Source organism: Lepisosteus platostomus, chromosome 7 (assembly GCF_059453375.1).
Source record: "Lepisosteus platostomus isolate fLepPlt1 chromosome 7, fLepPlt1.hap1, whole genome shotgun sequence".
NCBI classification, from domain to species: domain Eukaryota; kingdom Metazoa; phylum Chordata; class Actinopteri; order Semionotiformes; family Lepisosteidae; genus Lepisosteus; species Lepisosteus platostomus.
The window spans coordinates 45,176,481-45,192,274 of record NC_142617.1 but is presented as its reverse complement, the minus strand read 5'-3'; the positions used below and the strand labels follow the sequence as shown (position 1 = coordinate 45,192,274).

Below are 15,794 nucleotides of genomic sequence, written 5' to 3'. Positions count from 1 at the left end.
TTATTGTAAATTGGCGTCTGAGGTTTGGAAACTATGAAAACATAGTTCTGGACCGGGCTGTAGCAATAAAGTAAAGGTCAGATCGTAAAATCCAGCACTTCAAAATGGTGTAGTAAAATAAATGTCTATCTAAAATAAATAGTAGCAATGACTCTTTCATTTGCCAGAAACAGAGCTGTTATCATCCAGCCTATGAGAGACAGCTTCTTAATAAACTTTCACTCAGGACAAGATAGTGAGGCACACAAAATATCATTGCACAAATATTTAGCAAATGAAGACAGCCAGAGTCATTGTGGCTCTTTTCCTCATTGCTGTGAGGCTTACAAACCCATGCTGCTAGGCAAGCCCCCACTGTAGTAAAAGCTGGCCAAAGCTTTTCATTTTCCAGCCGACTTCACAGACCTTAATTGAAAGTTGGAGGAATTCTGTTCATTCAGGAGGGAAGAGTCAATCATAATGCCACAGGCATGTAAATGAAGTTCTGTGGAACACAAAGGAGCTTTTAATGATGTTGACCTGTGTGTGTCCTGATAGGAAGTGAGGTGGCTGATTAGCCAAGAATTAGTTGATGTTCCCTCATTCGTTTTGGGATTATTGCCCAAACACAAAATACCACAATTCAGTAATAACACAGAATTGATTGTTGAATACAGGCGAACACAATCAAGTAAGAAGAATACCCTTGTTCCTAACAAGAACTGCATGTTTAGTTTTGATTCCTGAAACATTAGACAACTTTGTTTATTTTTTTCTAGTGAGAGCATGTGACGGCTTTTCCTTTTAACAATGCATACAAACATCCCTCACTTGAAATTAGAAAGAACCTTGTGACCTTGTGCTTGTGTTTCTTGTTCCTTGTCTGCCGGGGGTGTGAGGGCTATGTAAAAATGCAGTGGACACTTGTCACATTGCAACTTCATTGAATTGTTCTGTTGCATTTTATTTTAGAGGAAAAAGAATTCCACTAAATGTTAATTAACTAACTGTGACCAACCATTTAAGGTTATTTTTCCATTACTGTTTTCTATTCTGCTGAATTACAGATCAAGAGCAGTGTTTAATGTGTGCTTAAAGCTTCTACAGAAAGAGAGGAAATAGAATAAGTATACAGGGGCTGAACAGAAATTACAGACATGGTCAAGGAATGAAACAAAAATGATTTTCAGAATATATTGCTAGATTATTGAAAGTCCTTTATCTTTAAACTTTCATAAACTTTAAAAGAAATTTAAAAATTTGTCTCAGTAACCCATTCACATGCTACATCAATTTTTATGATGGCATAATTTTTCGAGCATGTGAATGTGTTCAAGTGCAGATATTTTTTAGCTTCTAAGTATTATAATAAAAAGAATATTAACCATCAGCAACGTCAATAAAGGCCCCATGTTTCGCTTGGTAATAAGATTTTTCAAGCTTTAGAAACCAAGCATTACTGAAACACCAAAGAGCTAAATTCTGGGAATGAATTAGGGTTGCTGGAAATCTGGCCACAGATCATTTTGAAGAAAATTGAACTTCTATACCTGTGTATTATTTGGCAGAGAGGTAGTGGATATACTGTATGCCTTGATGCAGCTAGAACAGGTTGAATGGAAGCCTGGGAGCTAGTGTATGAGAAAAGCCACATCATGATTTCATACATTTTTTATATGTCCTACAAATGCCAAAGTGCTATAGATTTCTTGAATCAATGGATTTCAAGATGTTTACATTGTTCAACCCTACAATAAACACAAAGCATATTTTTGCACAGAATGTCAAGTCCTGGCTGGTTAAATTCACATACAGAAATACATAGTTTGTATTTGGATATATACTGTAAAATCTCCCATTGATTTTAGCTCAGATGTATGTTTAAGAATTATCTGGAAGAAAGATACATGTTTCTGCTAAAATAATTTTAAAATATTTTTTTTTGTGAACACTACTTCACTTTTTCTTTACAAGCCTGGCTTTTTTAATGATTTCAGAACACAACCTGGTATCAGGGTCACATTCTCAATACAAAGGCTCTGCAGTATGCTTCCCACACTCACAACTTCAACATTTTAAGTAATTAAAATGAATGAAATACAGTAAATAAATCCCAGCATGTTGTGTGAATTTTACTTTCAATAGTATTGCAGTTCTCCTTAAACTAGTAGCCAATAAATGGCCTAGATGAGCTTGCAGCCTTTTTAGAAATGGTTCTAATTATGCACTTGTGTTGTACATGTACTGTATCTGGGTTACTACACAATAAACACATTATCTCACTGTACAGGCCACATCCTCATCCTCATCATAGTCCATTGTTTCCTGTAGGAGAAACTTCCCCACATTTCATCACAGAACATAAGCCAAAATTCTTTCTGACCCCACCCTTCCTATTGTCCATCATTCCTATTAGAAAAAATCACCTATATAGTTTCTCTGTAAGTAGCCTTTTTTGGTACCTAACCACAGAAGATATTATTATACTCTTAATTTGTACTGTTTAAATCTAAATTTTTATTCGTGATAGAGGTTAAAGCAGAATATATTTATTGCAGACACTATCTTTAGAGAAAATGCCTGTAATAAACACATTCTACTTACTCCTCCACCCTGGAAAGGCATTGTTTAAGAATAGCATGATTTAATAGTTATGGAATAGCTTGGATTTCAGTTCCAAGCTTTGCTCAGAGTTGAGGATTTGTGTGAGTCCAGTGATACCCTGAAGTTCAGGTATGTTTAGATAGGATGGAGACATCATTCTGAAGTACAGTACACTTGGATCTGCAGATTACCAAAAAGAACTGTATTGCTATAATATATAATGTATAAAATATATACAATTTTTGAAGGCAAAGTAATTAAAAATGACCTTTACATTTTCTCACTTTACAAAGACTATATTAGTAGAATACCAAAAACAATCAATATGGCAATTCTCATTAAGCTTGTGATACATTTGGGAAAAATAGATGCACTAACACATGCTTTTAATATTCATCTTTTAGATAATCTTATTTAAAATCCTTTACACCCTGAAGTATTTCAGACTCAAAACATAAGTTTGAGAAAATCACAACCCTTTTTCATTAGCTTTGCAAAAAAAAACGTATTTGCCTAGCATGGAAGCAAAACAGTGAAATTATGTTGATTTAAGTGGGCTTTAAAGAACACCACTCACTTTTTGAATAAATTATTGTCAAGTGTTCAGTTCTGACATGCCTGGGAATGTTCTAAATGATCATGACTTGATTTTAAACACTAGGCAATACTGAGCACCACAAACAAAGTCTGCAGGAAAGAATCTTAACTGTGTACTACAGATGAACTTCAAGGAGTATATTTATCTTGTGAATTACATCTTTGCATATAAAATCAACTAAAAATAAAAAACACATTTGGATGCAAGTACTTTTTAATAAGTGGTACATAACCACTGTTTATCCATATTTTATTTGATAAAAAAACAACTTTTTTAGTAATGATACATTTAAAGGATTGCATTTCTAAGATTATAATGAACAAACACCTTTTAAAAGTCATGGTATTATTTTATTAACAGTCTCAATAGATGCTGTGTGAGCTGCACTCTTATTAAAATTTCTTTCATAACATAAGCTCATAAATTCTCAATGAAAAGGACAGCGAGTGTAAGAGTCACATTGGACTGATTTGCTATCCGAATTCCAAGTCATAATGGACAGAGCACCTTGAGTACTCCTTTTTCCAATGAAGGGCTGGCACTGAACAGATGCATTCTGTGCAGCAGGAAGCTCACCTCCTGCTGCAGTGCGACACCTTCATGTGAATCCCCTGCTGGTGTGTCCTGCCTGCCAGAGACTTTAAAGGCCAACAGTAATCTTGAGAAGAGAAGACTCACGAGACTACCAGGGGAATCATGTATTTAAAATCCTCAATGGTATTGAAAAAGTCAACCAGGTGGACTTCTTTAGAATCACCACTGTCACAGTGCACCCAAGTGCAAAGTGAGGGAAAGTGCATTTTAACAGAGAACAGAAAGCACCTTTTTTACACAAATGGTTGTTAGAGTCTCAAAATAAGCTATGCAGTCATCATGATTTCAAAGCTGTTATTGTAGTTTCATTCAATAAATGACTATATGACATCCTCTGATCGATTAGCTATGACATCATTAGACTGATTTTGCATCAGGATTTATTCTGTGAGTGAGTCAGAGAGGGTCAGTGATAGGAGGCATTGCATGTGAGGTATGTGGAGAATGTTTTGGTATCCCAATTAAACATCCAGATATCTGCTGGGTAAGGCGACACACAAGTCCCATAAAATGTAGAATGCAGCCAGACATTTGTGACAGGATCTTCACACCAGCTGTGGTAGAACACAGCATCACACAGGTCTTCAGCTTCTCTGACAAAACCAGCACAAACATTACTATAATTCCATCACCGCTAGTGTGTCACCTTAGTTCCTCACGTCTATCTTATTTCAAACCAAACTCAACTGCATTAACTCCATGTCCCCCATTTTGCAATATTTACTAAAATTGGATTGGAGGACCTCAAAAATGGAGATATACTTCAATGCCCTCTAGATTTAGACCATTAGGTCTACACCATTAGGTGTAGAAATCAGCACAGACATTCTAGTATGGGACACGGAGGTGAACTCCTTTCATGCTGTGTCTGAAGACTTTGGAGATCATGGTAACTTCCCAAAACTTTCAGGCCCATGGTGTGGTCAGCATGCACACATTTATGAATGCTGTGGTGCAATGCCGGGAGTGTCTAGTGTGGGGGCGGAGCCCCGGATTAAGGAAGACGCGTTTCCGTGGAAACCACACCTGATGTGAATAAGTGATTGAACGGCAGGTGTAGAAGTGGTTTAAGAGGGGGAAAGATCCAACAGGACTTAAGTCTTGCTGTTGCTACAGTGGTGTGAGAACAATAGCAGAGGCTCTGCTGTGAGAGAGCCCGGCTGAAGCATGACGGTAGCGGCTGTGAGACGCTACTAGTTGGGACGATGTCAGAAGAGAGTGCCGCGGTGTATGAGTGAACAAAGAGTGACTTGCCGCTGTGTCAACCCCGTGAGGGGTGGAGAAGAACGACAATCCCAGAGGGGATTGTGAGAGGAATAGCCTGCGAGGAAAAGAGTGAAAACGTCATTTTGTGAGGAGAGTGACCGAAGAAACAGAGCGTTATGAGAGCATTAAAAGATATATAGGGACAGCATCCTGCTAGGGTGTGAGAGTAGGGCTGTTGTGTCCGCTGTATGAGTGAGTTAGTGTGTGTGGACCAGAGTGGGTTATGTGGCAGAGGGACCCTCCCCCTGGCAATACATTGGTATCTGGGAAGCGAGTGGGGTATATCTAGCTGCAATCTCTGGGAGATAGTGCAGTGGTGGCTGGGCACAGTGAGGTGCGCTGGCAGCTCCATGGTGTAACGGAGTGGTGGCTGGGCACGATGTGAGGTTCACAACCTAAGGGAGTGAGTGTAAGACGCCACAGAAGTTGTGAGTATGTGTTAGAGAGAGACAGTGTGTTGGGTCTCAGCATGGTGTGTAGTGCGAAAGAGACTTGGTGATGTAGGTAGTGTATAAAAGGAACCCAAAAGAGCTTATAAAGGGGCTTGACAGGGGAGAATGAGAGCCTGACCATGCCCAATGTTGAACTTGAACTTGAACTTTATTGCCATATGTAACCGGTACTGGTACAATGGAATTCTTACTTACAGAAAGTCTCTCGATTGTAAAACAAGTGTAAAAAACAAAACAAAGTGCAAACAGTGCATCAAGACAATGTACAAACAAACAATAGACAATGTGCAAGAAAACATGTAGACAGTTTGAATGTAAACAATACAGACGTGTAAACAATGACTGGAGATGTGCAATAGATAAGAAATCATAAAGAGGTAGATGGTGATGGTGTAGGTGTGGTCCGAGGGGGATGGCTAAATGTGTTCGCCAGTCTCACTGCTTGTGGATAGAAGCTATTGAAGAATCTAGTGGTAAGTGTCCGTATGCTCTTATATCTCTTGCCTGAGGGCAGTGGGGGTGAAGAGCTCATGCCCGGGGTGGTGACTGTCCTCTGTGATGGCCAGAATTCTACCACGGCAGCGGTCCTCATAGAGCTATTTAATCTCGGTGAGACCGCAGCCGATGATCTTCTGGGCCATATTGACCATTCTCTGCAGTGCCTTTCTGTCTCGCGAAGAGGTGTTGCCATACCACACGGTGATCCCGTTGGTGAGGACACTGTTGATGGTGCAGCGGTAGAAGTTCACCAACACATGTATTGGCATCCCCCATCGCTTGAGGCACCTCAAGAAATAAAGGCGCTGCTGAGCCTTCTTCATGATAGAGTCAGTGTTCACAGTCCAGGTTAGATCTTTAGAGATGTGAATTCCCAAAAACCTAAAGCTGGTGACTGTTTCCACTTCCGTTCCATCAATACTGAGTGGGCTGTGAGTGTATGGCCTGTGTCTCCGAAAGTCCACTATTAGCTCTTTGCAGAGCCAGGGAGACAGCATCATCCACTGATCTGTTGTTCTGGTAGGGGAACTGCAAGGGGTCCAGGGACTCTGTGATGGAGGAGTTGATGTGTGACAACACCAGCTTCTCCAGGCATTTCATCACCACAGATGTTAATGCTACTGGGAGGTAATCATTCAGGCATGTCACTTTTGTCTTTTTGGGGGTTGGAACAATAGTGTTTTTTTTAAAGCAGGTGGGGACCATGGACTGTGACAGGGAGGAGTTAAAGATGTCCGTAAACACTGTGGTCAGCTGGGCTGCACATGTCCTCAGGACGCGAGGTGGTATCCCATCAACTACCCCCATGGCACCACAATGCCCAGAGGATCCATTGTCCTGTGTAAACAGTTAATAATGCCAAAATAAATGCAAAGGTGTAATTCAAAATGAAGAGCCACAGAGGCAAAGTTAAGGGATTGTAAACTGGAAGTTCATCGGGAGCTTCTCAGATGACCTCCCTCCTTTTTCTCTTGCAGAGAGAAACTAGTAGAGAAAAAGGGGATTAAACCATGTCAGGTAGGGCAGGATCACATTGGACTGATTGGGTACACAAATTCACCACAGGTCAGAGATGTTACTTCTGTGTTGGTGGTGACTGCATTCTGTCCTTGAAAAAGAAAATTGTGTTTTGTCCTGGTGAAGAAAAAAAGTCTCCGTTTGCAACAATATAAATAATTAAGCATGGAAGCTGCAAGCAGCAGGGTCTTCCTGGGTCATTTGATTCTGATAATAGCAGTCAGTCATTAATCACAACCACAAGGTCTACTGTATGTCATTTGAAATGTATGTAATGAGGTCTGGGATTTGGTCACAGGTATTGATCTGACACTTTGTTCCTTGACTTTGACATTCCAGAAACTATTTAACTTACACTAGGTGGCCTTTCCACATTTTTAAATTTTCCATATTTTTGCCCCTTTCTTTGTAGAATCAACAACAAGCATTTTCTTTTTTGCTCACAAGACATTTCTCTTTTCTCGAAACAAGTCGTCACTCTTTAATAATTCATAGCATATACCCATGCATTAGCAGAAAGCTGATTATTTCTGGCAAGGATCCCAGTAATTCACCTCCTATCCCAGAATCAAAGGGAAAGATGCAGGAGTATACTCTGGACAGTACAGTCATCAATCACAGTATATACACAAGTCATAGAGACACCAATTGATCTAAGTCAGTCTGTGTAAAGTGTGAATAAACAAGACTTCCCAGGGAAAACCCACAAAAATACTTTGAAAACATGCGCACTCCACACAGAATGGACCCCAATCTGGAAATTTCCATACAAAAATGTCCAAATAATAACAAATGGGGAAGCACTAAGTGGTTAGCACTGTTGGCACACAGCGCTTTGGCCGTGGGTTCAAGTCTGGACTTGGGGTGCTTTCTGTGTGGAGTTTGTATGTTCTTGTCATGTTCATGGAAGTCTTGTACAGCTGTAGTTTCCTCCCAAACTCCAAGGACATACTGGCTTCTGTGGCCCTGGAGTGAGAGTGTCTGTGTCTGCCCTGTGACATACTGGCACCCCCTCCAGGGTGTACCGTCTTGTTCCCATTGCTTGCCAGGATATGCTTCAGCTCCCCTGTGACACTGAACTGGAAGACGTGGTTAGAACATACAGTCGATGGATGGAATAATAACAAGCTACCACAATGCTCCGTGAGTGCTTGAAAAACAAATACAAATAAGTCTAATTATATTTTCTTTACTCCACAAGAAAATGAGAAGCAAATTAAAAAAATGCTAACTAATATTATAGCTAAATATTGAAATATTGATGTTTCAGTAGAGCTTTCAAGTGTTTAGCAAATTACAGTAAGTAGAATTCTTGGCTTGCTTGTTAATATTATTTTTCCTGCGATATTCCATTTTCTCTAGAGTTCTCATTATCTAAGATTCACATTCTTATGTGTGAAAGTCAATATTCCCTCACCAAACACTGATAATTAATAATTTCTGAAGTTGTATTCAGTTATAGCTCAAATATTACTCCTACAATATTTTCAAACCTTAAAGGCAGTGTCCTCTGTGTCAAGATGTCCTCAGAAATCATCTGTTTACATTCGAACACATAAATATGCACAGTGAAAATTAAACAGATTAACAATTTCAGCTTTTCAAAAACATCTTGAAAGCAAAAAGTAACACAAAGTACTTGAAATAATAAAAAATAAGTTTCAATTTTTAAAGACATTTTCACCTTTCTTCTATCTGCTTTGTTTAAAAATGTTCAGAATGCATTCATTTATGTGCGAGCTGACCAGAACTAGGATCTAGGCACTATTAGTTTCTTCTTGTTACAAAACCAAGTATTGTAAAGTTCATTTAGTGCATAAATAGTCTTTGAAGCAGGGGTGTATTCTAGTTTTATTGTGTACACTTTTTTTGATTGCTTTTTCTGTTACATTAACTTATTAACCATTTTTGACAAAAGGGAAAAGCAATTTTGCTGATTTTAGTTAATGTAAATGACAATGAGATGTTGTTATCTTACCTAATTGAGGTAAGATGAGACTGAAAAAAAATCAAGCTGCGCAAAACATTCGTCTTTGAACATCTGAGAAATAAATGTTGAGGACTGTAAAGCCCTCATGCATTGAATTTACTAAAGTCTAATGTCCGGCAAATTTGTGAAAATGTGTGGTGGAATATATCAAAGATATACAGTAAAGATATTAAGGACTTATTACTGTAATTATTTTTACCTTTAATTTTGCAAAATACAAACACTTTTTTTACTTAAATACTTTTGATGGTAATTCAAATTAATTAATGAAAGCACATTTAATTTATTCACATTGCTGCCCTGAAAACTAGTCAGCATTTATAAACCATATGATATGACACTCCTCATAGCACACAAAAATGGAAAGGCTTGTTAAGATGTACATTTTCTGAAAGCAATTGGCATATTCCACATTGGCAACTACTGTAATAATTTAACTGACACTGCATCTAAAAATATAAGATGGTGCTGAGCTGAAGCATTGAAAATATTGAACACGTTTAGAAAGAGCATGATGTCACCACATATTTTTAAATATGCAAATTATGCTGTAACTTTTCTGACATTAAAAGTTAGTGATGTGCCTTAGAAAATGTTAGAACTAGCATCCCCTTTTTAGCAATTTTTCTTACCTGCTGAATATACAATAGAATGACAACAAGTATAAAGTAAAACATACATAATAAGAAATTTGCATGTGATAGTTTGCATGTGCAAGGAAAAACATTTAGAAACCTACTGTTACACTAACATAAATGTAAATCTAACTCACTCGATTTTGAATTATCAATCAATAACTCAGAACTTTGTGACAGGCAGTCAGCTTGACGTACTGCCTAAGAGGAGCCAACTGTTGAATGTAATACCACATGACCGATGAGCTCTTTCCTTAACTTGCATTTCTCAGCAGAGGTGTGAGGTAGGTGGTAAACGGCAGTGAAGCTCACAGTGCAGCAGGGCTCTGCAGGAGAACCACCACACTGTGAGACAAGCCACAGATACAGTGTAAGAGTGACTGATTTGAGAAAGAGGCACAAAATTAAGAGTGCCGTTGTGCTATTTTTGTTTAATTCATGTTGTACTGTCATTTTGCCATAAACTTATAACTGGGGACTTTGACTAATATCTAAATGGATGGGATTGAAGCTTTACTAGGAGCTGCTGGAGTCATCATCCCTGGCAGCACTGAACAGACTTTCCTCCACCATGATCTAGTCCTGGAAGTGAGTGTCTTTACTCAATAAGCAACTCAGTATCAAGTCCTGAATATGGGATTACAATAGTGCACGATAAGGCAAGGGACAATCAAGACTTGCTTTGACCTAAATTCAACATTGCACACTGGCCCTCTTTATGGAATCACAACCCAATCAAGATTAATGTGTCCATGTTAGCCAGAGATTAGATTGCTTCATAGACTCAATAGAAAAACGTGTTCTAAAACAATGTCACTAACGTTGTTCTCAAACTAGAAGACACATCAAGAATAGACCACTCATAGTACAGTACATACTATAGATGTTTCTGGCATAAATAAAAAAAAAACTTAATCCTAATGTCTGTCTCAAATCTACCGTGTTGTAGTCTGGTTTGTCTCTGATTCTTAGTTTAGATTATTAGTTTGTAATCTGCAGTATGTAGTTATGCCTCACAATGGATAAATATATGTGATAGCTTTTATCTAGCCACTTCATATGACTATATTTAAATATTTTTTACCACATAAGCAGAAGTGAATACTCTTTAAAAGCCATCTTTAAATATGATAATTAACTTTTGTGATTGTTTTATTTTTGCCTCAAAGTAATGGTATTCTAGCATTTTCTATCTTATTATATACTGAACATGAAAATGTGAAAAGAAACATTACATTACAACTGAAACAAATAAAATACTATTAAGAAAATGACCAAATCTTATATAGGAGGTACTCTTACATTTTATTGAACAGAAAAATGTAAGAAATATGCTGATTAACATTTCTTTCCACAGGGCTGATCAACAGTGTATCTGCTGAAATGTCGCAGCCTGGTAGTGATCGTGGCCAATGCTGGAAACAACACAAACTATACTTATGCTCAGCAAAGAATTGCAGATCCTAAATTAAAGGGGTCTGTCACATAATTCTGAATAAGCATCGGTCTGTTCACGAGTCAGTAAATCCTAAATGGCATATATCTCATTTCACATAAATGGTTAATCCCAAAAGAAAGCTTTTGTAATATGGTAGATTAAGCACACAGAAAGGGAAGCAAATTAGGTCAAAGGACTCATAGTTTTGTGAAGTCAGGTTGCCATTAATTGCTTCAGGGATGCATTGTAAACTCCATTAATTCAATACATAAAGTCTATATACATTAGTTTTCTGAAATATATTTGCATATATAAGAGCAATAAACTTCTAGGGACGATTCTGACTTAAAGAGATTCAGTCAAAATTCTCGTGGATGGTTGCTTAACACCATGGCTTCTCGGCCATATCTGGTGCATACACCAAATGTCTGAGCCTGTGGTTCATTACATTCCAAGCAGGATTATCATTGCAGCACATCCGTTGATAAAACTTCTACCCTACTCTAACTTTTTTACATGCTCAATGTATAGTAATTCTTCAGTAACGCACAGACATGGGCTTCCATTCAGTGGCAAAAAGTAAGTAGTTTACTCTTTGAAATCCATCAGTAGATAATGGCAGAACCCATTTTGTAATTTTTAAATATCTTTCTTGGAGTTGCTGTCTAAAATAAAGACCGTTCCTTAATACTGTGAGGGCATAGATTTTGATTTTTGGCCTATTACTGTGCTGTTTAATATTGATTGGATACGGGGGGTCAAGGTGTTCCTTAATTGTTGGATCTCCTCCTTCAGTTTGGAGACTGTTATTGTGTCACGTAATTTGAGTTGGTAGATTTATACCTTAATATTGAGGAATTGTGGTTACTGTATAATTTAACTTGAGTGGGGGTTACTGTAATAACTATTCAAAAAAGAAATCTAGTGTGTTGTCCCATTTTGTCCTGCATACTGTATGTGAAGCTGTGGAAATTAGTCTGTCACACCAATAAAGCTGAATTGATTTTGAATTTGAAAAAAGAGTGGTCTTAGAGTCTTAATATATGAAGCAATCACAGTTGCTTTCAGGGAATTCTCAGGCATTATTTTTCCTGGACAAATTAGGAAGAAGGTACCTGATATTTTTCAAATGTGCCTTACTCTAACAAGGAGTAATGATTTTTCCAAAATGGCAGTTCTGACAGTTGACCAATCACTCCATTAATCCTGCTTTGTAAGTTCTACTGTTTCAGCCATGGCTTCTGACAGCTGTTTGGTAACTCTTTACTTGAAGTGAGCCTACGTGTTAAGCAGAATGCTGTGGTAAACACTTGTAAGCACCTTGGCAGGATATTTTTAAAATGCAGAAATGTAAAACAATATTATAAAGCAATATATGAAAGTAAGATAATGTAAATGAACAGTAGTATATTGACAAACAATTGTATTATGTGTCAACTTAATGAGTCATAAGACTTATAATGTAAAATTCTTAAGAAATTATTTTTATTTGAAAAAAAAAAACATTTCAGAAATGGGTAATTTAAAGTTTAAAATTTAAATTTAATGAGCCACACAGTAACAGGCCAAAAATAAAAACCTACATCCTCCCGTTTTTAAGGAACATTCTTTATTTTGGACAGAAACTCCTAGAGTTATTAAAGGGCAAAATGGGTTATTCCATGATCTACTTAACTTAATCTACTACAAACAATCCACTATTAATTAATTCTATTAATGTCTCACTAATACCACATGGTTATGTTAACCTCTCCAGGAGCATACACTGTGATCAGAAGTGAAAGTTTCTTGATGATTAAGAAATGATCATAAAAAAGAAAATAATAGTAAGGATCCATTAGATTGCCACAATCATATGCTATAAAACTGAAAAACACTGCTAATAATAATAATCATCATCAAGTAGTTTGTACCTGCCCATGTTCTAGTTTCCTCACACTTCCAAAAACATGCAGTCTAGGGTCATTAGTGCTTCTAGATTTGTCTGTGATTTTCTACTTGTTTGTGCCCAGTGATGGCCTGGCAACCAATCCAGACTAAGATGGGTTCCCACCTCACACCCTGTGCTTTCAGAATAATAACAAAAATAATAACAACAACAACAATTATAATATTATCATTAATGTATAAATAAAATACATAAATAAGGGGCAAATTAAGAGCTAAATCCCTAAAGTAAGAAGAGTATTCTCGACAAAATCAATCTGAATTTTTGCAATTCTGTATCTTCAGAGAAAAAAAAAGATTACATGAGTACAATTTAGGCAGAAAACCTGCATTTTAAGAAAAGGAATATGATAGAAATGGAAAACTACTAAACAGAGTGTAGTTTTTTCTTTGAGTATTCCTTAAAAATAGGTTGTCTTGTCTTATAACATCATTTTAATATACAGTAACATCATGTCATATTTAAAGCTTCATGAAAACATGGCAACAGCTTTTCAATAAAATGTCCATCTGAAAAGTAACCTTGGGAAGTTCTTGACACACCTACATCTCTCTGATTCTGTTGAGCAGCATTAATAATAAGCTGCTGATAGGTGTTATTAGAAAAACCCTCAGGCATCCTATTTTAAAACCAATGCAAGTCCCTGTTTCACAGGATGAAATTGTTAAACTATCAGTCACATTGAGCAATTATCCACGACAGTGGTTAATAACCCTCTAATAAAATATTTAATGTTTCTATAACATTGTGGTTTACACAATGCAGAAGAAAAGCCTTATGAAGTTTCTCAATGGATCATTTACAACACAGCATGAAATGATTCTGTAAGTGTAGAAAAAGAAATGGCCCTAAATAAGAACTTACAGTATATCAAGATAGAAGTACTCCCGGTAGGTAGCTGCGTCAGCATGCGTAGGATGCAAAAGAACAAGTAATAGGTTTATTCCATGCTGAAAAGAGAAGAAAGAAAACACAATGTTTTGGCTGTGGAGCCTTTTCTGGGTGTCACCGAAGAAGGTGACTTACAGTATTTGGTCAGATTCAGATATACGCATATATACAGTACACACATGATGTAGATGATGGAACACAGGTCAGAGAACAGGTGGTAGTACAGGCATCTAATCCTAGCTAGATTGAGACTGACACTAAGTAGTAGGCAGTGAAAGACGCTGTGGCAACCCCGAAAAGAAGCTTTAAGTAAGAAGGAATAAGTAGAGAATTGAGTAAAGAGTTGAGGGCCAACAATGTTCCGGTTAGACACCAACTGAGGGGAGGGGTGGTTAAAAGAGAAAATGCCACTGTAGCATCCACGGTCGCGACCGAATAACAAATACAGGCTGGGTCCAGTTAGACACTAACTGAGGGGAGGGGTGGTTAAAAGAGAAAATGCCACTGTAGCATCCACGGTTGCGACCGAATAACAAATACAGTCTGGGTCCGAGAACGTGGTGCGTCTGACACTTGACTAAAATGGAGAGAAAAAAGAGGGAAGAGCAGAGCAAGTGAGATTAGAAAAAGGGGGACAAGGGGAAAGGCAGGACAACAATGTAGAACACAATGTACCACCTGGATTATTGGACGAAAGATACAGATAAATTAAAACTATTTTTTTCTTCGGATCAAGGTTTTGTTTTATCAAGATATACAGTATGTGGAAGCTTGTGTGCAGTACACAATTAAAGATGTCTTGCACAGATCTTCCATCCTAACACATTCTGAAAGATCTTTGGCAAGCAGCTTATGATGAAGCTTTGTAGTAATGTCTGGAAATTCCTTGTCACAATCAGGAACACGTGGCTGTTTCAGAAGGGTCATCCAATGGGTTGAGTCAGAACTGCATTTTATCAGCTGTAACTGCATCTAAGAAATCTTTTAAGCCTTTTTATAAGATCTGTTCTGGTCACCCCTTTAAGAGAATGGTTTAGAAAAGGTGCTCTAAACATAGTCTCCCACACGTGAGAGATCACCTATCTATGATTTAAATACACAAAATCAAGAAAAATGTTGGGCTAATTCCGAGCTAGAAGGGAGCTGATTTCCCAAACAGATGGTAAATTTTTTATCTTCCATTCCAAACTAAATTCACCCTGCCGTCATTCATAGAATTCCAGTATGCTGATGATACTACTGCAGTATGTTCTTTCTCTGGTTTACATGATGGAAAATAACATTCCTGTGATAGTTGATTACTATAGTATTTCACGCCATTAAAGTTTTTTTTGCTGTCCAAGACAAATGTTGAAATCTTCTCTGTCCACCACCTTCCTTTGTGCTGCATTGTTGTTGTTGCCTTCCTCTTGGAGTAGTGAACGTTTTATGAGACTAGAGTTTCGTTGTTCAAGCTGAGTTAAGTTGCTAGTTTAAAGGGACACTTGTCATATAGTATACCTCATTATTGCAGTATTTAGGACTGTAATTTAGAGCGTATAATTAATGTTATTACCTAAAGCCTTCTGGTATGCATACAGCTCTCAGAAGAGAAACTATTGCTATCTCTCTTTGTTTAGAACAACCTGTATTCACATCCAATTGCTTACATATTTTGTACTGTATGTTCCCATCACACATGGCTTTGCCTTTAGCAGACCAAGCTAGATGTGGATGGATTTTAATACATCATATTTTGCTGTGACATTTTTCTGATAAGGCAGAGAAAAACAAGCTATTTGCTACAGCCTGATACACTGCTGAAAGAACTAAATCCCTTAATATTCTTGGGCATTCACCAGTGAAGAACAGCTTCTTTTGTTGATATAAATCCATTCAGCACAC

The 15,794-nt window shown here is 37.5% G+C and overlaps 1 long non-coding RNA gene across 1 annotated transcript in view; it reads left to right on the top strand.

Moving 5' to 3' along the window:
- LOC148658918 (uncharacterized) overlaps nucleotides 1-15,794 on the top strand; it is a 115,433-nt gene that overhangs the window by 1,250 nt on the left and 98,389 nt on the right. The window lies entirely within an intron of this gene.